At 48.0% G+C, this 27,180-nt stretch overlaps 1 long non-coding RNA gene across 2 annotated transcripts in view; it reads left to right on the forward strand.

Annotated features, from left to right (window-relative positions):
- Positions 1-12,148: 12,148 nt before the first annotated feature.
- Positions 12,149-27,180, forward strand: part of LOC129383817 (uncharacterized) — a 74,245-nt gene continuing 59,213 nt past the window's right edge. For both annotated transcript variants that reach the window (XR_008611698.2, XR_011890130.1), the window contains exon 1: positions 12,149-13,282. This is a non-coding gene — a long non-coding RNA (uncharacterized lncRNA). The remainder of the gene's footprint in view (positions 13,283-27,180) is intronic.

Consider the following 27,180-nt stretch of genomic DNA (forward strand, 5'->3'; position numbering starts at 1 on the left):
GATTGTATCCACTGGAAATAAATGAAGCATATGAGAGCAATAGAAATCTGCGATGGCATAATGAACGTTCATGTTACAGCAAAAGTTGCGGCAGGGATAGATAACTGAAAATTGCTTCCCCATTCCTTGCTATATTTTTCCTGTCTACTCAACCGAAAAATTCCGACTACTCGAAAAATGTGCAGAAATATGGTACAGGGAAGCAGGAAATCATTTTGCGCCGCTCTCGTACTCTTTTAAAGGACAAATTCCATATCTTCTTTTGGCGTACGAAGGTTGATTATTACCAGCGACAACTAGAAGACAGACTCCTTATTTTGCATTTTCAGTATGCTGGGGCGCTCATGACGTCAGGGATCACGGTGTAATCTTGCATATATGTTGCGTGCTTGTACCAATAAACGGTCTCAAATCTCGCCAATCTGGCTCTCGGCTTACGTTTGAACATGATGCAATATTCCTCTATTCATAAAAAAAATAATTAAATAATGCGGAGAAAACGCTCTCAAGATGTATGATCTCGCCGGTCACTGGACCTGATGCGGGAGTTATGAGGTGTCTCCAGCACGAGTATTTTGTATTTTCACCCTTCACAGTGAGGCTGCGTTACCTATTTCAGATATCCGAAGTGTGATGTCTCCCGGTAGCTCATCAGCTTACTCTTTCTATTCCGTGCCTCTTAAAGAACCGACAACCTCCCAGAGCAAAGGCTATGATTGGTTGTGATAGAACCGAACAGGCTGTTTGCAGTTGAGGTGGGAATTATAATTTGAAATTGACCCACAAGGTCGCCAAAAAGAAAAAAAAAACTGCGTGTCGCGAACGCTTGGCGGGGAAACCTTGGTACGGGCTGGATATCCCACCACCTGACCGCATATTACTATACTTCAGTCGGTTCTTATTGAGTGCGCCATACGTATTGTTAAAAATAGCATTAAAATATTTTATAGGCATTCGCAGCTTGTTCGACACCTAGTCTGGTCTAAGGAAACTTAACGCTTACAAGCGGCGCAGCTTAAGCGGCAAAGAGGGCGGCGGCTGTAACATGGGGACCGATATTACGTGCCGACGCGCATCACGCTGTTTCTCACGCTTAGTTCGTGCGGACGTAAGTTATAATCGCTCGTTGGAGCTAGTATGTTATTGGCTCCATATCGTCCAGTTTTTCTTTATTTTTTTTTTTGTTTAAGAGGCTTCGTGCTTTCGAACCGCAGCAGCACGCTTCACTGCCGGTCACGAGTAGAAGAATACAGCTCAGTGTGGTTCACTGCGCTGCGGGAACATTATTATTTTGCGCTAGCGCGCACTTTCGAGAGAGAGCGTGCGATGCTCGGCGTGTCACAGACGCCCGTCCCAGAGTCCATTCAAATGGGTCGCGAAGCTTCGGGCGAGACGCGGTCCAGAACCAATTTTTCTTCACCGACATCAGCAAGGTTGGTCGCGGTAGCAGCGATTGAAGCGCCGCTAGGTGAGGAGAGAACCAACATTGTGAAATAACAAGCTTCGTTTTTTTATTATTTTGATCGAGACGGCTTGATTTTAATCAGCCAAAGCGAAATTCCATATGCGTGTGGCGAGGAAATTGAAAAAAAGAAGAACTATTTTTTTACTTTACTTATTTACGATCATCATCATCAGCCTGGTTATGCCCACTGCAGGGCAAAGGCCTCTCCCATACTTCTCCAACTATCCCGGTCATGTACTAATTGTGGCCATGTTGTCCCTGCAAACTTCTTAATCTCATCCGCCCACCTAACTTTCTGCCGCCCTCTGCTACGCTTTCCTTCCCTTGGAATCCATTCCGTAACTCTTAATGGCCATCAGTTATCTTCCCTCCTCATTACGTGTCCTGCCCATGCCCATTTCTTTTTCTTGATTTCAACTAAGATATCATTAACTCGCGTTTGTGCCCTCACCCAATCTGCTCTTTTCTTGTCCCTTAACGCTATACCAATCATTCTTCTTTCCAAAGCTCGTTGCGTCGTCCTCAATTTAAGTAGAACCCTTTTCGTAAGCCTCCAGGTTTCTGCCCGATAAAGACGTATTTACGATAAATACCTCTTTTTCAGTGCCCGTTATAAAAGAGGGGCATTGACGCCGCTATAAATTGCAATACCGTGCCGCTGTTGATGTGTGCAGAAAGGCGCGTTCGTAATGTTCACCTGCTACCATACGCCCCCTTCACACATTGCCGTTGTTTTGCTCATCAACATTTGTCCGAGTTCGGGTAGCGCGCTGTTTTCATTGCTGTTCAACCCGTCTGGTCAAAAGTAGCGAGTTTCGACCGCCGTATAATTGCTTGCTTTAGCTGCCTTCATGCGAATGCGCGGGCCGACGCGCTTGCGGTGTCCAATGATACGACCAGCACTGAATGTCCAAAGCTTCCCCTGGCCCTCAAGAAAGAAAAAGAAAGTTCATGGCTGCTACTTGGACGCTTGTACGGCTGACGTTCTGCTGCATCGTTTTCCGGGCTAAAGGCTCGAAATGTTTATCGAGTCGAATTTAGGGGCATCTGAAAATACTGCTCTAATTGCAGGCCACAAAAACAAACTTCGCGTCCGTAACAACAAAAATGGCGTCACTTCTGTTTTCAGCGGATATGACGTCACATTAATATTACTATTTTTTTTGTTCCACCGGAAGTGTTCCATCGTCACGCAGATGGCGCTAAGCCCCATGAACCGCCGATGATTCGCTATGTTTTTGAACCTATGCGTGGGCTTCCATCGAAGCTTCGCTACCAGGTATACTTCGGTATACCGGGTATACCAGGTAAGCTTCGGCTCTGAGGGTAACTAACTAACCAACCAACTAACTAACTAACCAACTAATTTATTAACTCACTAACAAAATAAATAAACACCTGGTACCTTACCCGCCACTTCGTGTGCAGAGGCGAGCGCGACTGGAGGCTTGTCGCCGCGTACACTTCGCGCTTCTTCATGTATTCGCTCGCCGCTTTGCACGGTCCCCCATGATTTTAGGGCACTCCCGATAACCCGTTATTCTAAGAAGGCTAAGACGTACACTGGCAAGTGTAAAATCTCTCATCTCTCTGGTAAAGACGCCTCTGACCTCGGTGTTTCTCTTTGATGCTATGGGCATACACTGTAAAATAATTTATACCCTTAAAAGCTATAAGGGAGTAACTAGGTCTATAACTCCACCCGGAAGTTATCCGGGGAGACGCCTCTGACCTTCTCGGTGTCTCTGTTCGTATATTATGGGCATACCCTGTAAAAATAGTTTACACCGGTAAAAGAGATTAATGTGTCAATAGGTCTATAACTCAACCATTACGCCCAAGAAACGGGTGGGAGTTATAAACTGATTTACACCCTATTCATTTTAAGGGTGCAAGTTATGCACTGATTTACACCCTATTCACTTTTTAGGGTGTGTGAGGGTGTGAGTTATAAATGGATTGCATCCTTCGTTTTTAAGGGTGTGACTTATTTTACCACGCAATTCAATTACATTCGCACACACACACACAAAAGTTCAGGTAACAAGGTTTAATTTGGCCAAACACCTGCCCCTCTACAAACACGGTGGCTACGCCAAGACTGCGCGTTCGGTCCATTATCTTCCCCGCTGTTCCCGGGCACGCATGACCCGGGGGGGTGGGGGGGGGGGGTGGAGTCGCTGCATAAGCGCAAGACGGCGATGAGACGAGGAAGCCGCTGAGGCCACGCATTGTTGCCTCCGATATATACAATGCCCGCGCCGCTCTGGCGCCTCGGGACCGAATAACGAACCCGTCGCGTCCATGTCACGAGTGCGCGAGCTTTTGTTCCTTCTCCAAAGACGTCCTCCTACCTTTCTCACCCCCCCCCCCCCCCCCCAAACACACACACACTTCTTGCATCGCCGTTTGTTTGGCTTTCCTTTCTTTTTTTCTGCTTGCTTGTCGCTCGATTCTGGTCCCGCAAACCGGGTTGTCGCAACCGGACCACCGAACGGACGAACGAACGAACGACGAAGAGGCGAGCAGGCAAAAAAAAAAAAAAATGCAGGGCACGCAACGCACCGCAACAACAATGCCTTTCTTGTGGACACGCGTATGAAACGTACCACGCGGATATGTCGCGTCGATGCCACGTGACGACGACGGGTCATTGTTTTTCTTCTGCAGTTGCCGCGCAGCTTTGCTCGAAGGTAACCAGATGGCGCTCTCCTGCTGTGACCAGAGTGCGAATATATAACGGATGTTGTAAGCTTCCGAGGAAAATCACTAAAGGGAGCTCTGGCGCTGCAATGGCCAAGGTGCCACGGGAATTGTAGTTAACACACGGATTTGTCTAACCTTAGTGTTTCTTCGTGGCTTGGGACGTTATTGTTGGGTCAGCACGCGAGCGATATCGGAATGGAATTGCCACGCGCGAGGTGGTACAAGTGACGTCACAGGACTATTTCTGTACCACTCCGTACAGGAGTGGTACAGGAATAGCCGTCAATAGGCCGCTGACAGTATTGATTAAATAAATAAAATAAGCGAATTTATTACGCTTAATTCACCTGTGTGAACTACCGTGAAATCGTATCTTCCTAAAGGTATCAGTGCAGTTAGCTTCTGTGCACATACATAATCCCTGCGATTCTTTTTTTTTTCCATGTAACCCAATCTTTTGGAGAAAATGGTGAGGTTAAAAAATCACAAAGCCGTTTGGAGCCAAAGGACGATATTTAGGCAAGTCGATGAGCTACTTCTTATTTTTATGCTGAGTCAACAGCCATGCTTGCACTTTATCGTAGGCGCTAGCGCCAAAGTTTCTTCTAGCGATCGTTGTAGGAACATCTATGGATATTAAAGCTATACAGGGAAAGCTAAAGACAACAAAAATGTATTTTTGCTTGTCTACGACGGCAGTCCGACTGCTTTACGGTTTTAGGTTAGCGTGGCTTGCTTGAGGACAAAATGATACAGGCAAATGTCGGTTATACAGGCAAATGGTAATGTCGGTTATACTACTTTTCCCCTCTGTATAGCGTGCCAATGAAATGAACCTGTGCTAACGAAGTGGGGACAAGAAAAGCGCGATGGAAAAAGGTGAGATTATAGATCGGTTAGGTCACAAAGCAAATGTAGCCCGTATAAGAGAGAGAGAAAGCAAGGACAGGAAAGGCAGGGAGGTCAACCAGAAGAGTATCCGGTTTGCTACCCTACATTGGGGTGGGGGAAAGGGGAATAGAAAAAGGAGAAAGGGAGAGAGTGAGCACTGAGTACAGTGCTCACTCTATAATATTTCTGTAATTTCAATGGCATACCTGTCACCCTCCCCGACACAAGGGGGTAGCGTTATAATGTCTGTCTAGCATTCAACTACCCGTGTCAGGCGCGGAATATCTTACTACACTGAGCTTTTTCGCGTTGTTCTTAGGCTTCTTTTCATCAGACATTCATTTAAAAGGTTGCGCGCGAAGTCTATAGATGTTTGCTCGAAAGTCTCTAGATTCTCTATAGAAAGCGTGCTGACATGTGGCTTAACATTTTTGTAGACATTATGGGTGGATGATGCCAAGACTCCATTTTAAAGGCTTCAGCTCTCAATAATCCTAATGTATTATTCGATATAAATGTTAACAACGTTTGCCTGCTGATTGTAGTTAGACGTCATATAGTAGCTTAATGAACGTGGCACATAAAACGGCGACATAGCTTACAATGAGCTTATAGTCAGTGAATAGACTGTCTAAATTGGTGTTTCTTTTTTTTATTTGGGAAGTGCACCTTTGTGGCCTTCTCACTTCTTTTTCTTCTTTGAATGTGAAGAATTGCTTGGTACTTGTTTCCCACTAATTTTACGTGTGGCCATGCGCTTCTTTTCGCTTCTTTTGACCGGTTAGACACGTCATTGATTGCGTCACCGTGGGAAATTCGAAACTTGACATCTCGCCAAGATAGTAGCGGCTCTGTGAAAATCGCTGTACTGCGCACGCTGGTGTCATCGCGCGATGCGGTTTTTCGGTCTTCCGCGTATAGCCATGGAGCGCTCGATGACAAGCTCCCCACGTAATAATTCGCGACCAATTTTACTATAGATCGCGAATTTGCACGCTTTCAAAGCGAAGCTTTGATTGCCTCTTCTTCAAACCCCGTCGGTGCTGGCTTGCCGAGTTGACGACAGCTTTGGGTCACCGGTAAAGTGCAACTGGGCACATGACGCTGGGTACTGTACACAGAACACCAAAGACACGAATGTAGCGAGAGAAAACACGTAGCAAGAGTTCATTTGGTGCAGCGACGGTGCAGTCATGACAACACAATGCCCTTGCGATCGAATGAAATGGTGCTGCTTGAACATCTCATCGGCGGTCGCTGGCACTTCTGACGGTGCGTAACGTGAAAAAGATGTGTGCACTTAATGTGCGCTTGTGTCGCGTCGAAACAGAGGGCGCGCGCACCGGCATCGAAACATTTTGCGTGATCGCGCGTTGTTTGTCGAATAACCGTCGAATTGCACTTGCGTCATTTGCGTCACGCTAGCGTAACTTCGCAATACGTTTGCGTCATTTCGTACAAACGATTGCGTCGTTGTAGCGTTACGTTTGGCTAACGTTTCCTCTAACCGTTTGCGCAAACATATTGTGACGCTCTTAGGTGCATAGTGGGTTCACGAATGTGACGCGCTTAGGTGCATAGTGGGTTCACGCCTCAACAAACAGTATGTGGGGGCACCGAAGGGTAGTGAACGAGGACGACGACGTGTGGCTGGCTGGCTGAGTCTCGACAGGCGCTCAGTTGACCAAGGCCATCGCTTCTAACTCTACCCGGCTTCAAAGTAACGCCTTTTGTGGGCGTAACAGAGTGGTGGAGGTGCGGGGTACGACAGAACGTACCACGGAGTCGCAACATCTAGAACTTCGCCGGAGCCGTCGTCTTGCCGGTCTCTTGCCAACAACCTTCCCTATGGCTCAGGACGGAGGTGGACAAATGCCAGCTATAGTTTCACCTTCTCAAAGGTCAGCGCCAGTTGGACCTTTGCGGCACTACATGGAACCACGCTCGTTCGCGGGAAAAGTGGGCGAAGACGTCGACGAGTGGCTGATGCACTACGCAAGGGTGAGCCGCTACAACCGTTGGGATTCTGTCACTCAGCTTGAATATGTTGCACTCTTTCTGAGTGAGACAGCGTTGATGTGGTATGAAAACCACGAAGACTCCCTAACAACGTGGAAGCACTTTGTTGAGGAAATTAAGAAGTGTTTTGGCGACACCCACGCCAAACAGAAACGCGCCGAGAGAACACTTGCTCAAAGAGCTCAAGCTCCTGGAGAAACATGCACTATATACATAGAGGAAATCCTCAAGCTGTGCAAAATCGTAAATCCGCAGATGTCCGAGGAAGACCGAGTCGGACATCTCCTCAAAGGAATTGCAGAAGATGTGTACAATTTCCTCATAAGTCGGGAACACGTTGATTCCGTCTCAGATGTCGTGCGTCATTGCCGTACGTTTGAGACGTTGAAAACACGTCGCATTGTGCCAAAGTTTGGACGCCTGGCGAATGTGACAACCATTGCCAGCGTCGATGAGAGCCCGTCTGCCGATCTTTCGTCTACTATACGGCAGATCGTGCGTGAAGAACTGCTGCGGCACCAGGAACTTGCGCGCGACGTCATACGACAACCTGACGCTTATTACCCGCAACACATGGCGCCTGCCGCACCCTGCGCTTCCTGGCAACCGGCGGTATGTGTCACAGACGTCAACCACAGAGGTGCTCCATGGCCACGTGAGGACACATTTACGCCCGAACACCGACCAGCAGAACACCCTCGCCCCAGCAGGTTTGCACGCAGACCGACCGTTCCTCCTGTGCAGCAGGCTCAGCCGCTCCGCTCTGCTACACGACCCCCCACGGCTGAGCGCTTCGAAGGGCAGTTCATCGATCGTCGTTTACCTGTGTGCTATAGCTGTGGCGACTTGGGTCACATTGCCAGGTACTGCAATCGCCGCCAACCACCGAGGTTCGACCGATCGACGATGTCTAGGCGGTACCGCGCTCCTCTGGGCGAAACATATTCGCCCTCGCACACATATTTAGGAAGCTTGCCTCACCAGCACCCGGAGCCGCTACGGAACCGTTCTCCAGCATCCGATCGCAGCTTGACACCACCACCCGCTCCTCGTGTAAGCCGGTCGCCCTCTCCGCGGCGTCGATACCCGTCGCCACCCCCGGAAAACTAGCCAGCGCGGCCGTTGGAGGTGAGGTCGCTGGACAATCTTCGATATCGACAGAGATACCTCCAACCATTTGTATGTTTAAGAATAAGGTGTTTGTATTAATTGACGGGGTTTCATCCATGGCCTTAGTGGACACGGGAGCAACCGTTTCAGTGATGAGTCTTGCGTTTAAAAGCCTCCTAGGACGAAAGGTGATGTTTCGCTGGGACCGTGCCGATACGTTTCGCGGAGTGAGTGGGGAGTTGTTGTATCCTGTGGGCGTGTGTAATGTAGACGTTACCTTGGGTGGTCAAATATTTAACGCGGAGTTCGCTGTTCTACCTCATTCTACGCATGACGTAATCCTGGGTCTTGATTTTTTGAAACTGTGTGGTGCCACCGTCGACTGCAAAACGGGTGAAATCAGTGTAGGTACGAGCTTTGCTGCGGCGTTTATGGAAGCCCCACCGTGTCGTGAAAGTGTGCTTTGTGTATCCCGGGATACAGTTGTGCCTCCGTTATCCGCAACGTGTGTTTCAGTCGCCTGTTTCCCCACCACCGACGGAACGTTTGACGCTACCGTGGAGCCCGTTCACCTGAGTTGCATCAAGAGGAATGTACTGATACCGTATTGCACGCTGTCAGTTGTTCAGGGACGCACCAACTTATGGGCCGTAAACTGTTCGAGTGAACCTGCAATACTACCACAGGGTCTGAAACTTGCCGCCTACCATGAAGATCACGTGCTATCGCTCGCCATTCTTACAGAGGCCCTTGATTCTGCGGATGAGCGCCATTTCGCTAATGTCTGCCCTGCAGCGCACTCCTCATTTCTGACTATGGTAAACAAGTCGCTCAGCACTAAGCAGCGTCACGAAGTGGCGAATATTCTGCTAAAACATGCCCGACTGTTTGACTTCTTCCAGCAAGAGAGACCACCATTGTTTCCTCCTTCTCGTATACACCATCGCATCGATACGGGATCTGCCCAACCGCTGCGACAGAAACCATACAGAGTCTCACCGTCGGAACGCAAGGTGATCAATGACCAAGTCCACGAAATGCTAAATAAGAATGTAATCCAAGAATCCTGTAGTCCGTGGGCAGCGCCAGTGATCCTGGTTAGAAAGAAAGATGGTACATGGCGATTTTGTGTTGACTACCGCCGCCTCAACACCATCACTAAAAAGGACGTATATCCTCTTCCGCGTATTGATGATGCTATCGACTGCCTCTCATCAGCGTCTTACTTTTCGTCTGTTGACTTGAGGTCGGGGTACTGGCAGATTCCTATGCACGAGGCAGACAAGGAGAAAACGGCATTTGTAACACCAGATGGACTTTTTGAATTTAATGTGATGCCGTTCGGGCTCTGTAATGCGCCTGCAACTTTCGAGCGCTTCATGGACAACATCCTGCGTGGTTTGAAGTGGGAAGTATGCATGTGCTATCTAGATGATGTAGTGATTTTCGGGCGCACGTTCAGTGAGCACAACGCACGTCTCGATCTTGTGCTAGACTGCTTGGACAAAGCGGGTTTGGTGCTCAACTCGAAGAAGTGTCATTTTGGAGAGCGCCAAACACTCGTTCTGGGACACCTAGTGGATAAGGACGGTATACGGCCTGATCCAGCGAAGACTGCTACGGTGGAAGCCTTCAAGCAACCTCGCCATGTAAAAGAGCTACGCAGTTTCCTAGGGCTTTGCTCGTACTTCCGCCGGTTTATTCGTGGATTTGCCAACATCGCGTATCCGCTGACATGCCTCCTCCAGAAGGGCGTTCCCTTTGAGTGGACTCCTGAATGTGAAGCTAGTTTTCGTGAGCTGAAGTCTCGTCTGACGTCTCATCCCATTCTCCGACACTTCGACCATGCGGCTCCCACAGAAGTTCATACGGACGCTAGCGGTATTGGCATTGGCGCCGTCCTTATTCAACGCGTCGACACCAAAGAACACGTCGTCGCCTATGCGAGTCGTTCTTTAAGTAAGTCCGAGCGTAACTACACCGTTACAGAGCAAGAATGTCTTGCAGTTATTTTCGCAGTACAGCGCTTCCGGTCGTACCTGTACGGGCGCCCCTTCACTGTGGTGACAGACCATCATTCTCTCTGCTGGCTGGTTAATCTCCGTGATCCGTCGGGCCGGCTTGCGCGTTGGACACTCCGTTTACAGGAATATAACTTTACCGTTTCTTATAAAAGCGGCCGCCGACACGCCGACGCTGACTGCCTCTCGCGCATGCCGCTTCCAACGACGGACTGCGACGCGGACAACTTCGACTGCTATATCGCATCACTGGAGCCGGGATTTCCTGATATAGATACCTTCAAGGTCGAGCAACAAAAAGACAGAACTTTAGAACCACTGCTCATTACTGCAAGGCAATCAGCACCATCCACTCGTTTCTGTGTTCGTGATGGGGTTCTTTACAAAAAGAACTATTCTACTACAGGCCCACGATATCTTCTGGTGGTCCCGGAGAGTCTCCGTGTCTCCGTCTTGCGCGCTATGCATGACGATCCAACATCTGGACATTTGGGTTCTGCGCGAACTCTCTACCGCCTCCAAGAAAGGTTCTACTGGCCTAAAATGCGCCAGACGACCGCCCAGTATGTGTCCAGCTGCAGCGAGTGTCAACGTTATAAGCGTCCGACGAGTGCTCCTCCTGGTCAACTCCATCCAGTGCCACCCCCCTGCTCTCCCTTTGAGCAAGTTGGCATCGACCTCCTCGGTCCTTTCCCGCGTTCATCCGATGGGAATCGCTGGATTATCGTGTGTGCCGATCACTTGACACGCTACTGTGAGACAGCTGCAATACCATCGGCTACTGCAACCGAAGTGTGTATTTTTCTGCTGCGTTTTGTCATTCTCCGACATGGACCTCCCAGAGTCATCATCAGCGATCGTGGGCGGCAGTTCACTGCAGACGTGGTCGAAGAGATGCTTCGTCTATGTGCTTCAAGGTTTCGACATTCCACCCCGTATCATCCCCAAACAAATGGCCTTACGGAACGCACGAACAGAACTCTTACTAACATGCTGTCCATGTATGTCGAGTCAGATCATAAGAACTGGGACAGCGTGCTACCTTTCATTACGTACGCATTTAACACCTCAAAGCATGAAGTTACGGGCTACAGTCCCTTCTTTCTTCTCTACGCTCGTCCGCCTCGTTATACACTAGACACTATCTTCCCGTTTTCCAGCCACGATAATCTTTGTATATCAGAGACAGTCTGTCTTGCTGAAGAAGCCCGACGACTTGCTTCGTTACGCACTCTTGTTTCACAAGCCCGCTCGAAGGCACGCTGCGACCGCCGACGCCGACACGTGATATATGACCCTGGTGATTTAGTGTTGCTCTGGAAACCAACCAGGAAACGTGGACTATGTGAAAAACTGCTGGCCCACTATGTTGGACCCTATGTTATTACGGAGCGCATCAGCGAATTAACCTACCGCATAGCACGTCTCACATCAAATGGCCGACGGTCAGCAAAGACTGAACTTTCGCATGTCGCCCGTTTAAAGCCCTTTATTTCTCGACAGCCTGTTTGACTTGCCCGGCGGGCTTCGTCTGCGCGGAGGGAAATGTGACGCTCTTAGGTGCATAGTGGGTTCACGAATGTGACGCGCTTAGGTGCATAGTGGGTTCACGCCTCAACAAACAGTATGTGGGGGCACCGAAGGGTAGTGAACGAGGACGACGACGTGTGGCTGGCTGGCTGAGTCTCGACAGGCGCTCAGTTGACCAAGGCCATCGCTTCTAACTCTACCCGGCTTCAAAGTAACGCCTTTTGTGGGCGTAACAATATATAAGCTATCGCGTAGCAATGATATCGACATAAACGACGGCCTCAGCAGAACCTTATGTTGCCGTTATTACTTACTTACTTTTACTTATCGTTAACCTAATGTTGCTATAACTGTTACAAAACACTACAACCGCGATGCGCAGAGATGACTCGAGACGAATGAAAGAACATAACGATGGCGGTTAGGCAGTACGTTACAGCTCTGGATACTTGTTTTCTAACCGTAGGAGCCGTTTTATAAGCGCTATAAAATATTGACTGGCATTGTCTGATATTGTTTGGTGGCACGCGGGCAAATCCGAAATTAAATTCACGGTCTTTACCTGCCAGAACCACAATCTGATTATGAGGCATGCCGTAGTGGGTGACTCCGGATGAATTTTGAACGCCTGGGTTTCTTTAACGTGCACCTAAATCTAAATACAACTTTGCGACCTTTCTTTCTTTCTTTCTTTCTTTCTTTCTTTTTTTTTTTTTTTGCATCTCGCCCCTCCCCTACCAAAATGCGGCTGCCGCGCGCGGATTCGAACCCACGACCTTGAGCGCAACGTCATAGCCGCTTTTAACTACAGCAGTGGGAGCAAGCCTGTGAGAGGGCGCTATTCGAACTCGCGTAGTCGGCTATGCGAACGTTGGCGTTTCTGGCAATCCTCAACTTAATCCAAATGTGCGCATTAAAAGGGCATTTGCGTCGCTTTGAAACGGAGGCCTCACCAGCATCGAAACGTTTGCTTTATTAGGAAGCACGTAGACCGGCAAAATGGTTATTTAGCGTGCGTTGCAAAAGACAGACGCCCGTCTGCTGCTGGCATCAATGTTGCGAACGTGGCTCCTACATTTAACGTGCGGCGGACTGTGGGCGGCAGGCACCGATGACGCAGCTAAAAGGACGAGCCGATGGCGGTCGAGTGCCTCGTCATCGGCGTCTGGCCTTGGCCCCCGGATCGAGCCAGGGCAAGCCAAGACGAGGCCACAGGTCGTTCACGGCATCAACGTTCATATGAATGCGGCCCGAGCGGCTGTGTGGATTTTTCAGATCGTAATGATAGCAGACGGTCACCAGCAGACGGCGCGGACGATTGCATTATGCTGTCGGCGGCATTTTTGCGTACGCTGCTTCCACTATTAACGCATCTGAGACGTGCATTTTTAATTTCTAATGCCATAGCAAGGTTCTTAACGAATAGTCCACGTATCGAAACTGCATTTTGTGCTTCGCTTCAGTCTGTCTTCAATGGCTTGTTACGGAAGCACAGCCCTCTCTTCACTGCAACGGAACGTTTTGGTGGCCTTCAGGACAGGTAGGCGCCGCCTTGATACTGCATCTCCTCGCATTGTTCGCGTGTCCGCAGAAAGTGGACAGATGAGTATAGATCAAAGCTAGACAAACCTGATTGCCCCTCGCTTCCCTAAATCGTACGCAATGATAGCGTGATACACTTCGCTCACGTCCTGTAGGAGCAAAACTCAGCCGAACAGCTCAAATCTCGATTAGGACTTCTTCCGCCATTACATCGCAACGGCCACCGCCTCTATACCCGAGATAAAGAAAAAGAAAAAGACGGAGGTTGCAGCAGGGCAGTGTAATCGCCCGCGCTTATCCGCGGTGGTATGCAGACGTAGTCGTCAGTGAACTTCAAGCGCATTTGGCAAGACGTACTGAATTGAGCGTACCTTATGCCAGAGCGGCGCGCCAACCGCTGTAGGGGGGCTTTTTTTCGGCGAAGTTACTTTAGCGCCATTGCAATTCGTAGCAAATTTGAGGGACGGCAACAGCTCGAAACGGCTACGAGTTTAAGGACTTCTGTTAGTCGGAAATTACTTCCTCGATGCGGAGCTTCAATTTTACGGCTGAAACATGAGTAACGAAATTTGTCAAATCAGCATAAAGTCTGCAGCTAACTGTATGAAAACTGGGATATCGCGTACTAGTGACGTGTACGCGTGTATACAGCCTCCTTTTGAAGAAGTCTAACTGAAGAGGCGGACTAGAGCTATGGGGCATGGGTGTCTCCTTTGGAAACCTCTGTCAACAAATACACACACACACAGAATCACACACGCGCGATACATACATGCATGCATACATACATACATACATACATACATACATACATACATACATACATACATACATACATACATACATACATACATACATACATACATACATACATACATACCCGCCGTGGTTGCTCAGTGGCTATGGTGTTAGGCTGCTGAGCACGAGGTCGCGGGATCGAATCCCGGCCACGGCGGCCGCATTTCGATGGGGGCGAAATGCGAAAACACCCATGTACTTAGATTTAGGTGCACGTTAAAGAACCCCAGGTGGTCGAAATTCCCGGAGTCCTCCACTACGGCGTGCCTCATAATCAGAAAGTGGTTTTGGCACGTAAAACCCCATAATTTAATTTTTTTTAATACATACATACATACATACATACATACATACATACATACATACATACATACATACATACATACATACATACATACATACATACATACATACATACCGCAAAAGAGAGCGGTGGCTTAATACACTACACATGCTGCCGATGCATTATCTGAATGCCGGACTGGGTTGGGCCCGTTTTGCACGTGTGACTGCAAGTACGCGCATTGCCGCTTCGCTCAGCAAGGCCGCAGCTGACAGCGATCCGCTATCAGTGGCGAAGTGGAGTGCAGGGCGCGTTGGCGCCACGCGAGCAGGGTTCGACCGGAAACACCCTTTGATGACCCGCACATGGCGCCGCTCGTTGCCGCCGCGGGTTTGTTTACTGCAGGGCGTAGAAGAGAGAACGGCGGGGGTATTGCACGGCCGCTGGTCATCCGTTTTTTTTTTTTTATATCTTAGTTGCGTGCAGCGTCCTTGAAGCCGCTGTAGCTGGGTTCGTTCGGCGAGGCCGTAGTTCTCGAAGCGTTGCACGCCAGACTTACAACCTCGCCGTGCCTCCGTAGTTCGCATTCCTTCCTCGAATCGTTTGCAGTTGTTTCGCTTTATTCGTTTCTCTTATGAGCCATGCGAGGAGGGGGGGGGGGGGGATGTGTTGCAGGCACGTGGGGACCTTATTCGATGTCCTGTCGCGGTAAAAAAATTCTTGTACACTTAAGTATGCCCGTTTGTGCCGTGGGTAACAAACACCCTCATCGTTATATACGTTGACGGGGATCTAATTGAGTTTTCCTTAAAAGCGACTTCTCGCGGCAAGTAAACGTAACAATGCGAAAAAGAGATAACACGAAAACTGCAGGAAATAAGTTCTCGCAGCCAGGGCCGCTATATTGCAGCGATGCCTTATACCTTATTCTATGCTATTCTTATCATCCACCCCACACGGCCTCCTGATCCCGTTGATAATGTGGGCAGACCGTCGCTCTGACCACTGGCCAAGCGCGAAAAGCCCTGAAAAAGCATAGAATCGGAAAAGGCATCGCTACAAAATACCGGCCCAGGGCTGTCGAACTCGCTTGTCAGATATTTCAGTGAGCGCCATCGGGTCGGCATTATTACGCTCTCATTGCAAGCGCACGGCAGCCTGGCCGAGTAAACTGGGCCCATCTCGGAGGCAGTGTAATCGAAGGGGGATGACTTGGTGGGCCCATCCTGGTATACCAGGGGACAGCGTGGCCCAGTCCTCGCAAGAGCCTCTATGTGGATTGCAGCGCTGACCGATCCCGGAAGCCGTGTGTGTCACCGCACCTGTGCGCCTCGTACCGTTTATGAATAGAAACAATGACTGCGATACGTCAGCCCAGCAAATAGAGAGAGGGGAGGAGAGAGAAAGAAACGATGACGAAAAGGTAGGGATGTTAACGAAGGACGAGCGCGGTAAGCTACTCAAGAATATATATATATATATATATATATATATATATATATATATATATATATATATATATATATAATGTGTGTGTGTGTGTGTGCGCGTGTGCGTGTTTGTGTTTGTGTGTGCGCGCGCGCTAGCCGCTTCGGACTCCTCGGGCACTGGGGCGATTTAATCGGCTAAGGTTCCGTTTAAGAGTGACTAAGAGAAGGCCACTGAAAGCTGCCGCGATATTGACCTTTTTCATAGTGCTATCCCGCTCAGTATCAGCTATAAAACGCGCGACTGCCCTTGTCACGCGCTCGAGCGCAGTAGCTCGCACTGAGCGCGATGGTGCACCTTCGGAATAGTGGAGTGTAGCACACGAATGAAGCCACAAGCACGTTCAAATGTACTATATAGTACAAGTGATGTCACGAGCCTGAAACCAACGGTCCGACCAAGGGGGCTCCTCTTCGCCACTCTGTTCGTTGGAATGTCGGTTCCAGCAGAGCATTCGAGATCGCAGCGCGCACACGAGATCTCGGAGGCAGTGGTTTCAGTCCGGGACGTATCACTTGTTCAGTCACGGTTTATCCCTTGTGTCCCTCTTCCGCTGTGACCCCATTCGCTTTCTTTCGATCTGATCATCTTCTCAGAAGGCAGTGAAGGCACATTTGTGCTTTCTGAGAACGTCTGGTTTGCACGAGTGGGTTTAAGACAAGTACTGCGCGTGCAGGCCTCTATAGCCTCTCTCTCTTGCTTCTCTCTCTGCCCCTTCTCCCTTTCCCCAGCGTAGAATAGCCAACCGGACTTTTTCCCATTCTCCCTTTCCCCAGCTTAGGGTAGTCAACCTGACTTTTGACTGGTTAACATCACCGCCTTCCTTATATCCCCCTCTCTCTTTCACTTCTTATCTGTGTGTTTGTATGAACTGCACTGGCACATGACAGCGCGGCTGTGGAAACACAGAGAAAAGGGCTTCTTTCTTTCCGGAAAGGCTCGTTTAGCACGTCAAGAAGGGCGTGGAGGAGCGCAGAGCACAGCCTGTTGAGCAAAAGAAAAAAAAAGCGTATGAAAATAGCTGTTCTTCCCTACGACCGCGGATTGCCCCAGTGGCTATAAAAGAAGAAAAGGAATAAGAAGAATGAAAACTGGCATGTCGCTATGATGTTCAGGCCTTCATTTCCGCCCCCCCCTCCCCCAAAGATGCAAAAGTCGACCACCGGCGAATTTCGAGCAAGTCGAAGGCTCGAAAGGGTGGCTGCCAGGTGAGGCACCTAAACATGTTGCGTCACATGCCGCACTTCCTGTGGGGCATTCGGTTCCACTTTGGCGCACTCGCTCGCGTATGTTGGGCAGACATTAACGCGCGCCTGCGGGAGCGCCACAATTCCCTTGGAAGAACGCAAACTAGCTCGCACCTGTCACACGACTGTCGCGATATCGTGGATGCATCCCCCATGCTTGCCAACACTGCCATGTTGTATAGTCGCAGGGGTGGGGCAGATGCAACGGGAAATTTTCGAAGCGGCTCGGATGGGAAAAGTGTTGGAAGCGCGCGTCGCACAGCCTTTCGAACAGTGCCATTGCATTCTAAAGTACTTGAGTACTTAAAAACGTGTTGATATGGCTTATCTTTATCAAACCAGTCCTGTCTGCGCATGCTCTAAAATGTGTTTATTTGCATGGGCTTGGCATATGAAGTTTCAGCTGGAAGTCGGCGCTCGGCCTATGGTTTTCTGTTTTTTGTCTGTCGCGCTGATGGAAACATGCCAAGTAGTCCAGCTTTCCGACTTGCTGTATACGCCCCCCCCCCCCCCCCCCTCGCCTCCCCATTTTAATGCGATTAGCATTGCTTGCCTACTTCAGACAATTTAAATCTGTCTGTCTATGAATCTATCTATCCATCTACCCGCCTAAAACCTTTGATAGGAAAAGTATATTGTACATGTAAGTTGTTCTACAGAAAGTCGAAAAAAAAAAAGCCACACGACTCAATACTTCAATACTGCTATTGAAGCCGAAGTTTTACACACAGGACGCTGTATTTTATTGTTTATAACTAGGGCAGCAGTTCTGGTACGCTTTGTGAGTTCTCTGACAAATAATTAATTACTGTCATAAAGACGAGGACAGAAATGCAACCATATTGAACTGCTCCACCAGCAACGGAAGCCTTCTAGCTCGACATATCTCGCGCATAAAATAAAGCCAACGACAACGCGAAATGGAAAGTCATATTTCGAAATAACGCGCTTGTGAGAGCTGTAAGAACCGCAACGTGTATTATCAGTGTTAGCAATTCTTTACTGAAATAAAGGAATATGCAAACTAATAAAGGAAAAGGAAGGGTAGAAAATTACGGCTGATAGCACAGTGTCTAGCGGCGTCTGCTGACAACTGAACGGCTCTCAGCAGTGGGGGAGGGGGTCGTGGAGTAAAATGACGTAAAGGAGGAGTAAAATGAGGCGAGAGTGAAGCAGGGAGGATATTGAATAAAGAAGGCAACAATTTTCATACGTTTACCATGGCTTACCGTCGCCCTTTCACCTTCCTTTAACGCTTTAGCCCGACAGCCTCCAGCACTACGATCCAACAAGTTCGACTACGGATCTGTGCCGGAAGAGGAAGTCCGACAGCACAGGCATGACATGATGTTCCATCGGAATACCTCGAAAGCATTATTCTGGATCGAATTCTTTAGTACGGGGTTCGTTTCTCTACTGGGTACGTCAACGACAAGGAACAAGGACGCAGACAGCAGTAACACGCACCTATGTATGTGTGGGTTTTATGTGTGGCTCATGTTACTCGTCACTGTATATATCATAATCGTTACCCAGAATCTTTGGTAACATGTCTGGCGAAACGCCTGGCTAACATCTCCACAGCATCTCATTAAAGCTTGTTTCTCTCTCTCTCTCTCCGCACACTGTAAAATAATTTACGCCCTTAAAAGTAAAAAAAAGGGTGTAAATGTGTCTATAACTCCCACCCATAGGGTGTCCTTTATATAGATAGCACCCTAAGGGTGTGAGCTATAGACACATTTACACCCTTTTTCACTTTAAGGGGTGTAAAATATTTTACAGTGCAGGACTCGGCTAACGCCGGTCGGCCGTTTCGCTATTTACAAATATGCATAGGCCCTGGACGGATTTCGCGTTTGCCTACCTACATGGCCCGCTATATATAGCCGAGAAAACTGACAAGAGGGAGGAGGAAGAATGCGTTGGAACAAGACCGCGCAACCTTTAAACAATTTTCCCCCAGTATATAATCACAGTTTCAGTAATACTGCTTCGCGTAAGTCGCGCGTAATATCATAAGTGTTTGTCTTGACTCATTTTGCGTCTTTTTATATTTCTCGCAAAATGTAACAATGGACTTTCCGTACATCTAAACAATTTATTTAAAAAAAGACAAGCTTTTTGTTTCATCGTAGTAGGCTGATGTCACGTGACATGGACGCTCATTGGGGGCCTCGGGCTCGCTGCTGCTCAAGCGCGCGTGCATACCAACTATAGCAGATAAATTAATTTTTTTTCCTAGCTGAATTCTTTCTCCTCGCTTGTTTCTAAGCCCATTTCCCTGAATTGCGGTGCAGGGCAGCAAACTTGAGGCCTACACATCTGGTCAACGCGTCCTCGCAAATTTCTTATCCCTCTTTCAGTAGTGGACACGAACGCACGTCACACAGCAGCCCGCTCACCATCGCGGCGAATTATCCGCGCTCGCTGATTCCACACTGCACGTAATTCAACCCCAGACGCGATGCACAGCCGATGCGATGCGGTGTGTGCACTTGTATAGCGTACTGCTCGGCGGTCGATCTGTTGCGCCACTTCGTGCAACGCGGATTGCGGCCGAATTCCGCGACATGTGGCAAAACCTGAATTTGCCGGCATTCTCCTCGTACGTGGCAAAACACGTGCGTACAAGCGTACACGAAGCGTGAGAGCAGGAGAGGCAGCCATAGCCTTGCATTGCCCCATGTTTACGCATGTGAGGCAAACTTGTTGGCAGGCAGGCAGGTAGACGCGGGCACAAAGTGATTGCTGCCTTGCCATGTGCGAGTGAAATTTCGTGCATACCTTGACGCTGAGGTTACGAGCGATAACTTGGCACGGAAGAAGCCACTCTGAACTTCGCTGTCGCTGCATTACCACAGAGAGTTCTTTTCTTTCTATCTTCTTCCTTCTTTGTGTTTTTTTCTTGGGTATAGAAAGCTTTCGCATGGCGTTGTGAACGCCATTTTGTGGTCCTGTTCACAGCTTCCACTATGCGGTTTGTGATAACCAGATCAAGATGAAGCGTAGCTTCTCCCTGTGTTGGCTGCAAAACGATACGGCGGCCTTAACCACATCAGTCATTATACAGAATTAAGCACAGAATTCAAAACAATAATTGCTTCTGATAGATAGCGCAAGTCGAATCTTTGCACTGCGCTCTTCAAAGAGGTGGACATTCGATTTAGGGGTAAATAGAAATGCTCATTTTACCAGTTAAGAAGATTTCGCTAATTAACTTTCTGACTGATCACTTTAAGGCACGTATTGCATTTAGCAATTATAACCGGCGAGTTCGCAAGGAGCGTTGTCTCGGAACGAATTATATCTGAGCATGACACCTGTTTCGACTTATCCGCGCCGTTAAACTTGCTGTAAGAATGCATTCTTGTCACATGCTACTTAACGAAGCGCCGCTTTATACATTGACGCACAACAGTATCTGGAACGCCGGTGTATTTCGTCGCACACTTTGAGAAAGAATGTCTCCAAATTGGTTAAAACAATATTACCAAAAATTTTGTAATAACTAGATTATGTATGTCGACTTTCTTGGCATGTAATATCCGCATCTTCGAGTAATCCAGCTCAAGGCGTAGAATTATGCTATCGGTCACAGCTAGGCTTATCTGTTTTTTTTTTCAGTTCTGGTTGATATAAAAAAGAAACACACTGCATGCGACTGTGTTTCTCTCTCGATTATAGGAGGAAGCGTCGGATTTCGGAACGCCGTAATGCATGCTTGGATAAAGTGCTTTATTGAGAGTTCTTGAGAGTTGTTGATTTCATTACAAGTGAATATGCCTCGTAAACTCATACCGCCTACAATTCGTAAATTGCGATGCCTGCCGTAAAGTAATTACCAATTATAGTGAGTGATTTTCAAGATAAGTTGATTAAGTGTTTCAATTTATCGTGCAAGCAATGCCTGCCTCTCTGAATAGTAATTCAGCTCAAGGACTTCGATTATGTTGCCTGCAACAGGTGATTATTCACACTTCAGGAAAACTTCAAAACGACCACCCCGCATCTGCATCTCCCGAGGCACCAAATAAATTTGAGCACCTATCGCAAGGCTAATAATTCAGCTTATTAAGGAGTAAACTGTCGTCATTTCTTAAGATTTAGTGGAAACCGAGGTTATACTCAAAGAGCTCCCTTGAAAACAAAATTTGGGGACGTCATATTTTATTCTATATACGTAAGCTCTCTGCTTTCGTACAATGTGGGCCAAACATGCAGGAATCAATTAATTATGTAAGGTTGCTGATTATAACTCAGATAAGATACGAAGTTTAGCATATTTCGACTACTTTTCCTTTTATTGTTAGCCTATCTGTAATATTGGTCTCGCTATATCTGATAGCACAGTCAGCAATGCAACACACAAGAAAAGTCAGACGGTGGATGCGAGCGTTGCTGTAAAAGCTAGTTCCCCCAGCGCTCTGCTTACATTCACACGGTTTCAACTTGGCGCGTCGACCCTGGCATATGCGCAACCGCCGACATAAAATATGGTCCCTCTGAAAGAACGTAGTAACACTGGCGTCTCCTTTCTTTCTTTCTTTCTTTCTTTCTTTATTTATTTATTTATTTAATTTTTGGATGTCACGTCGGATATTTAAACGCATCTTTTTTTTTTTTCTCCCATAATTCATCGCTGCTACTCTCCGCGATCTCAGTATATTGTGTTTTGGGGAACTCGACAGAGGCGCGCATTATCTTCGGTTGCCCGTCGACCCACGCTTTCACCAATTGGCTTTTTGAAAAGACTTAACGGGATGCGAGTTAAACGATGATTCATCGACCTTACGCCCCCACTATAAAGATAACTCCAAGTGGTGCGTGTGTCCAAAAGTTGGGACTTATAAAAATAGGAAGAAAAACGAACTTTCCAGCTTGTTTCCCAGCCTAGCCGTTCTCAAGTGGAGTTTAATGAGGCAGAACGAAGTACATTGCCCGCAATTTTAAACGCTGCAGTGTCGAAGTAAGCCTTAGCCTGCCCCAAAGTTTTCTATTTAAATGTGTCTTCTGCGTCTTTGAAATTATTATTTTTGTTACCTCTAACAAGCTAACAATCAGTGACCGCATTAATTTAATTATTTAATTTTTTTCTCATTCAGTAAGGAATAGGATGCCGTAAGCTGCATTGTCTGTCCTGTCGTTCATGTATTGCTGGAGATACTCCTGCACTGTATTCTGCACGGCGTTCGTCATTGTAAGCATGAGTGTATACATATATTTAAGGTAGACAGACATGTGGGCAGAGCAGGTGCGAAGACACATAGATCCATATGTGTATGTATGTATGTATGTATGTATGTATGTATGTATGTATGTACGTATGTATGTATGTATGTGTGTGTGTGTGTGTGTGTGTGTGTGTATGTATGTATGTACGTTTGTACGCATGTATGTACGCATGTATGTATGTATGTATGTATGTATGTATGTATGTATGTATGTATGTATGTATGTAGTGATTCGTATTTAGCTGTTACCGACAATGGTCGACCGCGTGCTTTTTGCTAGGTGAGCATACGTACGTGAAGGCACATGTCGTAATTTGCGTTGTATCATATTTTGTTTGAAACATGGTGTAAAGGAAACAGCAATGTCTCAGCGCAGCTCGGTGCCGCTGGCCATCCGAATATTATGAAACACGGAATATTATGCTCCTAGGCTGCCTGCATGTCGCTCGGCACGAACTTCCGTTTTTTTAATTGTAACTTCACGCAAAACAAATCAGAAGGCTACGGCTTCTACATATCGCCGTTTTACTGTTCTTGTCTTTTCTTTAAAGAATCACGTTATTGTTTTAAAGGTCACTGTAGCGTTCTCTGGCAAGTAGTTTTCTATCGTAAGGCACTTATCTTCATTCGCATAAATATAAGCCCAAGGTACCGTTATTCTTTTTTCATCGTGGGGTCCTTGTTGGTTCTACGATGTCTCCCCATAGGCAACGATTTCCGCTTCGTACAGTCGCCCTTTCCGGGACTCCCGTTACGCGACCTTTCTCAGATATTTCTTTCTTTCTTTCCTTAGTGCGCTTCTTTTCTCGAACTTTCAATTTTGGACGTTGGAGACAATCCACCACGCAGCTCTGGTCGCCAAGAGTTTTCCGTGGCGAGAAACTTTTGCGCACGGTCCGGGCACCGTCAACCGGAACCGGAAGCCGCGGTGGCGAGAGCAAGAGAAAATGGCGCCGCGAAGCGGAAGGAGAAGAGGAAGCGAAAGCGGGGTGGTGGGCGCTGGTGGCGATTGCTTTTAATGGCGAGAGAAAAGGGGGATCTTAAAAAGTATCAAGTTGGGCCGGGGGAACGCTGTAGGTGTTGGAGACGCGGAGTTGGCGGGGAGGGAGTGCTTCCGCCATTTTGCAAGCTCCCTCTTAACACGCGCCCGGCGCACGCGTCACCCCTCGCCGACGACCTCCCGCCACGGTCATATCCGGTGCTTACGACCTTGGGGCGAGAGCCCCCGTCTAGTCGGTCTGGCTCTGGAAAGAGCCCCGCCTAATTTGTAGGGCGCCTGCGAAGCTGACAGTTGGTGATATTCGCTTTCTTGTGTTTTCTTATTTTTTCCTTTCGCTGCGCATTTTTGCGACCCTAACTTGCTTTCCGCGCACTCTGGTCCTTGTTGTCGTATCTATGCATGCATGCATACATGTATGTATGCATGTATGTATGTATGTATGCATGTATGCATGTATGCATGTATGTATGTATGTATGTATGTATGCACGTATGTACGTACGCATGCGTGTATGTATGTACGTGCGCACGTGTGTATGTATGTATGTATGTATGTATGTATGTATGTATGTGTGTGTGTGTGTATTTATGTATGTATGTATGTATGTATGTATGTATGTATGTATGTATGTATGTATGTATGTATGTATGTATGTATGTATGTATGTATGTATGTATGTATGTGTGTGTGTATTTATGTATGTATGTATATATGTATGTATGTACTTACGCATGTGTGTATATGTATATGTGTCGCCGGGCCCACGAACTACGTGACGCGAGGGATACTTTAGGGAAAGTGTCTGCTGTTTCGCGATGTGTAGATTTTTGTTTCGCTACCTCCCTGGCTCACCTATAGCTCGACCAAGCTCATAAATTCCTGCTCTGCGGGGAATGTTTGATTTCTGCACGTGTATGGCTGTTGTCCCCGTGCTTGTTCGTTTATTCCTATGGAAATTAGGCACGTGGGACTTTACAAGTGCGGGACCGAAATATCCCAATCATCTTACGCAACGAGGCTTATGTAAGTAAAGGGCGCGTCGTGATTGTTAGCGTTAACTTTGCTTCCGCGCCCGTGAATATACACATGCGCGTTAATAACAGTGATTGCTGCCTACTGCCTTCGTAAACAGTTCTTTTTACTTGCGATACTAACTTGGTTTTAGTGGTTGCAGTACTTCTTGTTACCTTGTCTGAAGCTTCTTGTTTGTCATATGCCTGATCATGCCAAACGTAAACGAAAGGAATCGGAAAGACGCACAGGTGTTCACCGGAATCGCGGAGGCAACAGGCTTTCATTCGATAGTGCAACCTTAGATGGCACCACCATAACGCGCCGCAACAATGCCACAGGATTCACCAAGGCGTGTGGTGCGTCTGTGCCTTGTTAGCGTAAGTTTGTCAGCGAGAACGAGCAAGAAATTAACGCGTGCGTCATTAGCCTGTATAGCCTACGTCTCTGTGGCTTCTCGCGTTCCCGTCTTCATTTCTTTTTTTTGTTCTTGTTGTTTGGCTCGTTTTTTCGCTGCAGAAAAATTTATAGAAACTTTCTCGGCTTATTCATCGGTTCTTCGATGAGAAGCAACGCACTCCGTCTTTGCCGATGGACAATTTACTAGACCCGTGTAGATGTCCGAATTTCCTGACGTCGCTGCGATTCGATGCGAGAACTTCAAAGCGGTGTCTCCAGGCGTCTTTTGTTTAAGCGTGCTTTCTGCCAACCAAACCCCGTCTTCACGGTAAGAGAGGCTTATTTGTTAAAATGGAAGCGACATTTACTAACATAGCTTTACTGATATTAGTGCTAGTGCTAACAAGTTTGTAATATTACTATTTATTGTCCCATGAAACAGTTGTCTTTGCCGTTTCACCTGTATGCGCCAATTACGTAAGACCTTGACTAACGCGCCGCTGACCTTCCATAGCCTTCAAGTGACATTACTGTGCGACAGTGTCCAACCTTACATCCAGTCTGGCCACGTTAACTTGCGAGGACGCGAAAAGGCTTGTGCGCGGAAACGCGCCGATAAACATGTTTTATGCCACGCAGGCACTGCTTTCTTGTTTTCCCGACCAAGCTGCCGTCCAAAATCCTGCGTCGTGTCACCGAGAGGCGCAAAACACACGCCAGCAGACCGGGAGGAACGCGCCGAAACGGCGTATACACAAACACGTTTATCCGACAGAAGTGAGCAGCGGGCGCGTCTTCAAGGTGATCATGACAACAGGGCTTTCCCGAATGGCGCCCCCCCCCCCCCTCCCACGCCAGGCACCTGTCTTGACACGCACCGCCATCCTTGCATCAGCTGTCTCGGGCGAGCCTCTCGGGTAGGAACTAAACGCACGGAAACACACACGCACAGACAGACACACGCACGCACAGTGCTACGGCAATGTGCTGCTGCCTTTGGCAAGAGTTCCGCTGTGCAACAGCTGTAGCTATGCGCATACCCGGCGTGCTATAAACGAGCGACGGGTTCGCGCTATATGCCAAGAAAGGGGGAGGGGAGTTGGGGGGGGGGCGCCGAAAGCGCCCAGTCACTCTCCAGGCAGCGGGAACTCCGGGGAAAACAAGAACAAAGAAGCAAAGGTGCGCCCTAACTAAGCGGCGAGTGCAGAGGGAATACATCTACACGGCGATAGCAACAACATAAAGAGGTGACAAGCTTTGTCCTGTGCATAGGGGGGGAGGGGGGGGGGGGGGCGGCGTGAGTGTCTCGGGGCATGCCAGCACGTGACAGTGGGGGACAACTTAAGAGGAGGCCCCCGTGCCCTGAATCTCTTCCGCGAAACGAATGCAGGGGTGCTTTGGCTCTCGTGCGTTTCTACGACGCCTGCGTAATTAAAGGAGCGTACTGACACTGCAATTCTGATTCTTGTGGAAGCTTTAAAACCTATACTGCACGTTTCTCCTACGAAAGTGAGAAAGAGGCCGAGAGACTTAGTGTAAAGATTAGGAAAATATTTTTACTTGATGCTAAAGTTCGGCACGAAATTCAGCCCTTGTTCAACCGTAATGTGCCGGGAGCGCTTTTCTGTCACATGCGTTGCATGGGTGTCGTCGTCGAAAGGAAACACAGAGACATTCTAATAAGTTATTGGCCTTTCCTGCGACGTCATCAAAATTTAAGGGCCAGAACAACGATCTGATTATGAGGCACGCCGGTTTGGCCGCTACAAGGACGTTTTTTCATTCCGCTCCTATCAAAATGCGGCTCCGGGAGCGGGGATTCGATCCCACTACCTCGTGCTTAGCAGCGCAATGTTAAAGCCAATGAGCAACCACGGCGGGTCCTGCGACGTCCTTACAGCAACCAGCTCAAGAAAACACTGTAGTTTAAATTAGCATTCTGCGTTATAGTTGCACTAAGAGTCACAAGATACGCCACCAGAGCTCCGTGTCTCCGATATTCCGCAAGCCGTATTAGTTAACGGGCAACGTAAAACTCCCCATAGTCGGCAACAATCTAAGCATGTATTTGAAAATGCACTCCAGCGCAACTCAACGATGGATGTATGGATGTTATTAGCATGCCCTTTCGAAAGCGGCGGTGGGTTGCTCCACCAAGCTCTTGTTATTTTATTGCCTAATGTCCTAGCTATAATAAAAAAAAGAAAAAAAAACCGCAATAAATTCCCATAACCATTTTCTGAACCACTATTGTCGACTTTGCTTTTGTACGCCTCCGTTGTTTGTCGTTTACCTTATTTTTCTTCCACCAATCTTCCAATCGCCTCTTACTAATCTCTATTGCGGACATGTTTACTTTCCCCTTGCTCTCCCAGAACCCAAGGGCTTCAGGAGGCCAGTGATTCCTAAATCGACCGCTGGGCAGATATCTTCACA

This window comes from Dermacentor andersoni, chromosome 9, assembly GCF_023375885.2.
Source record: "Dermacentor andersoni chromosome 9, qqDerAnde1_hic_scaffold, whole genome shotgun sequence".
Taxonomy (NCBI): Eukaryota; Metazoa; Arthropoda; class Arachnida; order Ixodida; family Ixodidae; genus Dermacentor; species Dermacentor andersoni.